Genomic DNA, 10000 nt, shown 5'->3' on the forward strand with positions numbered 1-10000 from the left:
GTTGACTCTAGTACCAGGAACTGTCTGTTGACTTTAGTACCAGGAACTGTCTGTTGACTCTAGTACCAGGAACTGTCTGTTGACTTTAGTACCAGGAACTGTCTGTTGACTCTAGTACCAGGAACTGTCTGTTGACTTTAGTACCAGGAACTGTCTGTTGACTCTAGTACCAGGAACTGTCTGTTGACTCTAGTACCAGGAACTGTCTGTTGACTCTAGTACCAGGAACTGTCTGTTGACTCTAGTACCAGGAACTGTCTGTTGACTCTAGTACCGGGAACTGTCTGTTGACTCTAGTACCAGGAACTGTCTGTTGACTTTAGTACCAGGAACTGTCTGTTGACTCTAGTACCAGGAACTGTCTGTTGACTTTTCAGTTCCTGGTACTAAAGTCAACAGACAGTTCCTGGTTCCTAGGAGGTAGGTGGTGTAAAGGTGGAGCTCATTTTTCTCTGTTACGTCTGAATGGGGAAACCTTTACCACAGGGGACACAGTTTGACATGGGAACACGGGGGACACAGTTTGACATGGGGACACTGGGGACACAGTTTGACATGGGGACACAGCGGAGAGGACACTACATGTTCCGTATTATAACAATAGACGCTATAAAAGTTCCATAATGCTCTCACCTGTCCTGTATCCCGTGTTGTTGAGGTAGACAGCGAAGGAGCGTGGTTCATGCTGGGCCTGCCAGGACGGCGAAGAACAGTTCTCGTTGTTGGTGTACGTGTTGTGATTGTGAACATACTTCCCTGTCAGCATGGACGAGCGAGACGGACAGCACATGGGCGTGGTCACAAAGGCGTTGATGAATGAGGTGCCTCCATTCTCCATTATCTTACGAGTCTTATTCATCACCTGGAGAGAACCTGGAGAGGAGGAGGAGGGTGGAGAGGAGGAAGAGGATGGAGAGGAGGGTGGAGAGGAGGAAGAGGATAGAGAGGAGGATGGAGAAGAGGAGGAGGATGGAGAGAAGGAAGAGGATGAAGAGGAGGAAGAGGAGGAAGAGGATGAAGAGGAGGAGGATGATAGAGAGGAGGAAGAGGATGATGATGATGAGGAGGATGGAGAGGAGGAAGATGATGAAGAGGAGGAGGATGATGAGAGGAGGAAGATGATGAAGAGGAGGAGGATGATGGAGAGGAGGAATAGGATGGAGAAGAGGAAGAGGATCGAGCGGATGAAGAGGATGAAGAAGAAGGAGGATGAAGAGGAGGATGGATAGAAGAAGGATGGAGAGGAGGAGGAGGATAAAGAGGAGGAGGAGGATGATTGATAGGAGGAAGATGGATGGAGAGGAGGAGGAGGAGGGAGAGGGAGGAGGATGGAAAGGAGTAGAAGGAGGATGGAGAGGAAGAGGAGGATGGAGAGGAGGAGGATGGATGGAGAGGAGGAAGATGGATGGAGAGGAGGAAGATGGATGGAGAGGAGGCGGGAGAGGGAGGAAGGAGGATGGAAAGGAGTAGAAGGAGGATGGAGAGGAAGAGGAGGATGGAGAGGAGGATGTGAAATAAAATAACAATTATTATCTTCAATGCCCTGTTGCTCTCTCCTGGCGGTGATAATTAGTTTCCTTCCACAGTTCAATCCAGTCAAAACGTATTATATATATATTTTTTTGACATCTGTGATGGAAACAGGAAGTTTCGGAATTTAAAAATAAAATGCAGAAGGATAATTTGTTCGTTCCACGAGGGATATTTTTGTGTAAAATTAATTATGGGAGAAATGACGGCTTAAATGTCTTTAGGCGCAAATATTGAGATCATAACCATCACATGGAAGTGAACTTGGAGTTAAGTGATGTGTGGTCCTCCCACTAAAGATGGGGGAAACCATGCAGTTTATGAGGCTACAGATTAAATACATGATGATGAACTTTACAGGCTGGTGAAAGAGCACGGTGATGAGCTGGTGACATGATGATTGATGCTCGACTGCCTGTTACAAACACAAGGGTATCATTCTGGTGACGTGATGATTGATGCTCGACTGCTTGTTACAAACACAAGGGTATCATTCTGGTGACGTGATGATTGATGCTCGACTGCCTGTTACAACACAAGGGTATCATTCTGGTGACGTGATGATTGATGCTCGACTGCCTGTTTCAAACACAAGGGTATCATTCTGGTGACGTGATGATTGATGCTCGACTGCCTGTTTCAAACACAAGGGTATCATTCTGGTGACGTGATGATTGATGCTCGACTGCCTGTTACAAACACAAGGGTATCATTCTGGTGACGTGATGATTGATGCTCGACTGCCTGTTACAAACACAAGGGTATCATTCTGGTGACGTGATGATTGATGCTCGACTGCCTGTTTCAAACACAAGGGTATCATTCTGGTGACGTGATGATTGATGCTCGACTGCCTGTTTCAAACACAAGGGTATCATTCTGGTGACGTGATGATTGATGCTCGACTGCCTGTTACAAACACAAGGGTATCATTCTGGTGACGTGATGATTGATGCTCGACTGCCTGTTTCAAACACAAGGGTATCATTCTGGTGACGTGATGATTGATGCTCGACTGCCTGTTTCAAACACAAGGGTATCATTCTGGTGACGTGATGATTGATGCTCGACTGCCTGTTACAAACACAAGGGTATCATTCTGGTGACGTGATGATTGATGCTCGACTGCCTGTTACAAACACAAGGGTATCATTCTGGTGACGTGATGATTGATGCTCGACTGCCTGTTTCAAACACAAGGGTATCATTCTGGTGACGTGATGATTGATGCTCGACTGCCTGTTACAAACACAAGGGTATCATTCTGGTGACGTGATGATTGATGCTCGACTGCCTGTTACAAACACAAGGGTATCATTCTGGTGACGTGATGATTGATGCTCGACTGCCTGTTTCAAACACAAGGGTATCATTCTGGTGACGTGATGATTGATGCTCGACTGCCTGTTACAAACACAAGGGTATCATTCTGGTGACGTGATGATTGATGCTCGACTGCCTGTTACAAACACAAGGGTATCATTCTGGTGACGTGATGATTGATGCTCGACTGCCTGTTACAAACACAAGGGTATCATTCTGGTGACGTGATGATTGATGCTCGACTGCCTGTTTCAAACACAAGGGTATCATTCTGGTGACGTGATGATTGATGCTCGACTGCCTGTTACAAACACAAGGGTATCATTCTGGTGACGTGATGATTGATGCTCGACTGCCTGTTACAAACACAAGGGTATCATTCTGGTGACGTGATGATTGATGCTCGACTGCCTGCTGGTCAGGTGTATTGATTTATCCTGCTGGTCAGGTGTATTGATTTATCCTGCTGGTCAGGTGTATTGATTTATACTGCTGGTCAGGTGTATTGATTTATCCTGCTGGTCAGGTGTATTGATTTGAAGGATCGGTATGATGTGCAATTAATAGATTGTTTTCATGTGAAATGAATATGGTTGATTTTTAAGGTTAGGGAGAAGTGCAGTGAATAGTGACAGTTATTAGGAAATAAATTAATAAATGTTATCAAAATAAATCAATGTATTTTATCAATTTAAATTAATGTATTTTATCAATTTAAATTCATGTATTTTATCAATATAAATCAATGTATTTTATCAATATAAATTAAAGAATTTTATCAATATAAATTAAAGAATTTTATCAATTTAAATTAAAGAATTTTATCAATATAAATTAAAGAATTTTATCAATTTAAATTAAAGAATTTTATCAATATAAATTAAAGTATTTTATCAATTTAAATTAAAGAATTTTATCAATTTAAATTCATGTATTTATTTATGGTTGTTTTGTAATTTTGTCTTGCCTTTTAATCATTGTATGTGTTATTGTGTTTACCATCGAGGAGCGTTTTAATTCATATGGTCAAGTGATATCCTCTGGGTCCACATTGTATTTTTTTGTTGTATTGTATATGACTGTTAACCAAAATATATTCAAAAAAATAATTTAGACTAGAATGAGTGAATCTGTGAGCTGTTGGCTAAAGCTCACTGTGCCAAGACCAGAGTAAGCACATTTGCTATTCAATGCAACAGTTTTGGCTACAAAACTACAAGTAGAGTTGAAAATACATTGGAAACCCATTGAACTTTAGAGTTTTATTCGGTGCGCGAAAATTTAAGTGAAAAAGTACATTTTGTGTGCGCTATTTCATCACTCACTGGTTTTTTATCCCCAGCAAGTCAGTTTGGTAGGAATGCATCAGTGGTGGGGAAATGCGCATCATTTCCTTTATGTGGATTCTAGAACATTAGCATGAAAATCTATTGCCAATTGGATGGAAACTTATTGACTCAGTTTTAAAAATGGCCTCCCTGACTTTAGACAGTTCTGTTTGTATATTTTCCTTCACAGTGTTTTCAAACTACTGCTCGGTAGTGAGAGACAGTGTGAGGGATCATTTCTGTCAGAGAAGAGGATTGCAACATTACATTTCCCTGTGGGTAAACACAGCAGTCAGACTATAATTGGAGCTTTTCTCAGAAAGAGAGAGAGGTAGAAAGAGAGAGAGAGAGCGAGAGAGAGGGGGGGCGAGAGAGAGAGAGAGAGAGGGGAGAGAGAGAGAGAGAGGGGGAGAGAGAAAGATAGAGGGGAGGGCGTGAGAGAATGAAGGTGGGAGAGAGAGAGGGGAGAGAGAGAGAGAGAGAGGGGGCGAGAGAGAGAGAGAGGGGGGGCGAGAGAGAAAGAGAGAGAGAGCGAGAGAGAAAGAAAGAGGGGGTGAGAGAGAAAGAGAGAGAGAGCGAGAGAGAGAGAGAGAGAGGGGGGGCGAGAGAGAGAGAGAGAGGGAGAGAGAAAGATAGAGGGGGAGGGCGTGAGAGAAGGAAGGAGGGAGAGAGAGAGAGAGAGAGAGAGAGGGGGGGCGAGAGAGAGAGAAAATAGGAACAAAAGCAAAGAGAGAGAGAGAAAATGTAGAAAGAGAAGGGGGGTAAATCTGAATCAAACAGAGGAAGCTCTGACAACACATAGCTGCTGGACCAACTCCAGAGCTCCAGGGGGGTCCGTCCATTATTCTTACCCAGCTCTGTGTCCTGATCGTCGGTCATGATGAGGATGATGTTGGGTCTGATGTTCCTGCGGTCCCTCTGCATGTGTCCCCTGAGGCTTCCCTGGGCTCTGGTAGTGCTGACGGCTGAACAGCCCTGGTCCCAACCCAGGGACACGAGGCCAAGCCAGGTCACACACAACAGCAGCATTGCGGAGGGATGGAGGGATCGATGGAGGGTGTCACTCACTCACAGGCACCCACTGGAGCTCTCACAGCCGAGGAGAAGTCTGAGGAGAAAGATAGAAGAGGACTTGTCATGAATCAATCAATCATAATTCTTTTATAAAGCCCTTTTTTCATCAGCAGTTTAACTTTTTTTTTTACCTGGCCTTTCCCCCTAAGAGCAAGCAAACCAGAAGCAGAGTCAAACCAGATGCAGAGTCAAACTAGAAGCAGAGTCAAACCAGAAGCAGAGTCAAACCAGAAGCAGAGTCAAACCAGAAGCAGAGTCGAGTCGGTTTTAGTTATGGCCTGTGTATGGGAGACTAGGAGACCTAAGTGTTGTGGGCCTATAGTTTGTGTTTTTTGGTGATGTCACTTCCTGCCACTGGGGAGGCAGTACTAAGGTGATGGTCATAGGTTTGGTCATAAGTTTAAATAATAAATCAACCTTCCTCTGCTTAGACGTCGCTGGCGTCAGACAGATCTTACAACTCCTGGGTTGGTATTTTAAGTATCAGCCAACCACAACATATGTTATAGCAGTCTGTCAGTCAATGACACAGTCGTGTCACGCAACCATTGGTTGATGAATGCAACGTCTGAGCAGGGGAAAGCAACCATTGGTTGATGAATGGAACACCTGAGCAGGGGAAAGCAACCATGATCTGCTTATTGCCCCCCCCCCCACCCACCCACCACCACCATGCTGCCCCACCACGCGCAGGGGGTGCCCATGACTGAAACTTTTCACTGGTCGGGGTGGGTGGGGCAATAAGCAGACCAGATAAACCCTGCCCAATCCGGAGAAAAATGATGGGTCCTTGTCAATGGTATTGCACTATAAAAGGCCATTTGGGCCACATGCTAACAGTCCCAGCATGCATTGTGTGTTGAGTTAGCACCCCAAAATCTCATCCTACCTCACCCTGACCTGAACACACAGAGAAAAACAAACACAGAATCACAGAACCACACAACAGAATCCGGCCTATAGAATCCAGCCTACAGAATCAGGCCTACAGAATCCGGCCTACAGAATCCAGCCTACAGAATCCGGCCTATAGAATCCAGCCTACAGAATCAGGCCTACAGAATCCGGCCTACAGAATCCGGCCTACAGAATCCGGCCTACAGAATCCGGCCTATAGAATCCAGCCTACAGAATCCGGCCTACAGAATCCGGCCTACAGAATCAGGCCTACAGAATCCAGCCTACAGAATCCGGCCTATAGAATCCAGCCTACAGAATCCGGCCTACAGAATCCGGCCTATAGAATCAGGCCTACAGAATCAGGACTACAGAATCCGGCCTACAGAATCAGGCCTACAGAATCCGGCCTATAGAATCCAGCCTACAGAATCCGGCCTACAGAATCCGGCCTACAGAATCAGGCCTACAGAATCAGGTCTACAGAATCCGGCCTACAGAATCAGGCCTACAGAATCCGGCCTACAGAATCAGGCCTACAGAATCCGGCCTACAGAATCCGACCTACAGAATCCGGCCTACAGAATCCGGGGAACCTACAGAATCAGGCCTACAGAATCCAGGGGACCTACAGAATCAGCCTACAGAATCACAGGCCTACAGAATCCGACCTACAGAATCAGGCCTACAGAACACGGCCCCTACAGGGGGAATCCGACCTACAGAATCCGGACTACAGAATCTGACCTACAGAATCCGACCTACAGAATCCGGACTACAGAATCAGACCTACAGAATCTGACCTACAGAATCCGGCCTACAGAATCTGACCTACAGAATCCGGCCTACAGAATCTTACCTACAGAATCGGGCCTACAGCATCTGACCTACAGGGTCCTGATCAAGAGTAGTGCACAACATAGCGAATAGGGTGCCAATTGGAACACAGAATATCTGCACAGCTGTGTTGGCCTTTGGCTTTCTATCCTCTTGTTTCCCCCATAGAGATGTGTGGTGATGATGAGCAGCTCTCACAGCTAACAGGGGAACACACAGCTAACAGGGGAACACACAGCTAACAGGGGAACACACAGCTAACAGGGGAACACACAGCACAGCTAACAGGGGAACACACAGCCCAGCTAACAGAGGAACACACAGCCCAGCTAACAGGGGAACACACAGCCCAGCTAACAGGGGAACACACAGCCCAGCTAACAGGGGAACACACAGCCCAGCTAACAGGGGAACACACAGCACAGCTAACAGGGGCCCACACAGCACAGCTAACAGGGGAACACACAGCACAGCTAACAGGGGAACACACAGCACAGCTAACAGGGGCCCACACAGCACAGCTAACAGGGGCCCACACAGCACAGCTAACAGGGGAACACACAGCACAGCTAACAGGGGCCCACACAGCACAGCTAACAGAGGAACACACAGCACAGCTAACATTTACATTTACATTTAAGTCATTTAGCAGACTTACAAATTGGTGCATTCACCTTATGACATCCAGTGGAACAGTAGTGCATCTAAATCTTTTAAGGGGGGGTGAGAGGGATTACTTTATCCTATCCTAGGTATTCCTTAAAAAGGTGGGGTTTCAGGTGTCTCCGGAAGGTGGTGATTGACTCCGCTGTCCTGGCGTCGTGAGGGAGTTTGTTCCACCATTGGGGGGCCAGAGCAGCGAACAGTTTTGACTGGGCTGAGCGGGAACTGTACTTCCTCAGTGGTAGGGAGGCGAGCAGGCCAGAGGTGGATGAACGCAGTGCCCTTGTTTGGGTGTAGGGCCTGATCAGAGCCTGGAGGTACTGAGGTGCCGTTCCCCTCACAGCTCCGTAGGCAAGCACCATGGTCTTGTAGGGGAACACACAGCCCAGCTAACAGAGGCCCACACAGCACAGCTAACAGGGGCCCACACAGCCCAGCTAACACACAGCACAGCAAGGAGGCCTACTAACCTGACTCAGTTACACCAGCTCTGTCAAGAGAAATGGGTCAAAATTCACCCAACTTATTGTGGGAAGCTTGTGGAAGGCAACCCAAAACGTTTGACCCAAGTTAAACAATTTAAAGGCAATGCTACCAAATACTAATTGAGTATATGTAAACTTCTGACCCAAATAATTCTCTCTGCTATTATTCTGACATTTCACATTTTAAAAATGAAGTGGTGATCCTAACTGACCTAAGACAGGGATTTTTTACTAGGATTACATGTCAGAAATCTTAGAATCAACTATTAAAGACACACTGGATTCTCCAATTACCTTATATGAATAACAAACTAAAATAAACTAAATTACAAACCCTCCAACTGGGATTGATGGTATCCTAAATGAAATGATAAAATATACAGACCTTAAACTCTTTAACACCATCCTCAATATTTGGAACATACGTAGGACTGATCACCACAATCCACAAAAGTGGAGACAGATTTTACCCCATTAACTACCGTGGAATATGCATCAACAGCAATCTTGGGAAAATCCTCTGCATTATCATTAACAGCATACTTGTACATTTCCACAGCGAAAACAATGTACTGAGCAAATGTCAAATTGGCTTTTTATCAAATCACCGTACGACAGACCACATATTCACCCATATTCACCCAACCTAATTGACAAACAAACAAACCAAAACAAAGGCAAAATCTTCTCATGTTTTTTTTATTAAAAAAAGCTTTCAACTCAATTTGGCATGAGGGTCTGCTATACAAATTGATGGAGAGTGTTGGGGGGAAAACATTATAAAATCAATGTATACAAACAACAAGTGTGCGGTTAAAATTGGCAGAAAACACACACATTCCTTTCAATGGGGCTGTGGGGTGAGACAGGGATGCAGCTTAAGCCCCACCCTCTTCAACATATACAGTATATCACAAAAGTGAGTACACCCCTCACATTTTTGTAAATATTTGAGTATTCCTTTTCATGTGACAACACTGAAGAAATTACACTTTGCTACAATGTAAAGTAGTGTGTGTACAGCTTGTATAACAGTGTAATTTAGCTGTCCCCTCAAAATAACTCAACACACAGCCATTCATGTCTAAACTGCTGGCAACAAAAGTGAGTACACTCCTAAGTGTTGCGCCCAATTAGCCATTTTCACTTAGACGTGTACTCACTTTTGTTGCCAGCAGTTTAGACATTAATGGCTGTGTGTTGAGTTATTTTTTTTTATACTAAAATATTTACAAAAATGTGAGGGGTGTACTCACTTTTGTGATATACTGTATATCAACGAATTGGCACGGGCACTAGAACAGTCCGTAGCACCTGGCCTCACCCTACTAGAATCTGAAGTCAAATCTCTACTGATGATCCGGTGCTTCTGTCACCAACCAAGGAGGGCCTACAGCAACACCTAGCTCTTCTGCACAGATTCCGTCAGACCCGGGCCCTGACAGTAAATCTCAGTAAGACCAAAATAATGGTGTTCCAAAAAAGGTCCAGTCACCAGGACCACAAATACAAATTCCATCTAGACACCGTTGCCCTACAGCACACAAAACACTATACAAACCTTGGCCTAAACATCAGCGCCACAGGTAACATCCACAAAGCTGTGAACGATCTGAGAGACAAGGCAAGAAGGGCCTTCTACGCCATCAAAAGGAAATAAAATTCAACATACCAATTAGGATCTGGCTAAAAATCCTTGAATCAGTCATAGAGCCCATTGCCATTTATGGTTGTGAGGTCTAGGGTCCGTTCACCAACCAAGAATTCATAAAATAGGAAAAACACCAAATTGAGACTCTGCATGCAGAATTCTGCAAAAATATACTCCGTGTATAACGTAGAACACCAAATAATGAATGCAGA

General features: G+C 45.0%; 1 pseudogene; it reads right to left on the bottom strand.

Annotated features, from left to right (window-relative positions):
• The window catches only part of LOC115124473 (extracellular sulfatase Sulf-1-like), a 25106-nt pseudogene that overhangs the window by 4254 nt on the left and 10852 nt on the right, over window positions 1-10000 (bottom strand).

This window comes from Oncorhynchus nerka, unplaced genomic scaffold (assembly GCF_034236695.1).
Source record: "Oncorhynchus nerka isolate Pitt River unplaced genomic scaffold, Oner_Uvic_2.0 unplaced_scaffold_1622, whole genome shotgun sequence".
NCBI classification, from domain to species: domain Eukaryota; kingdom Metazoa; phylum Chordata; class Actinopteri; order Salmoniformes; family Salmonidae; genus Oncorhynchus; species Oncorhynchus nerka.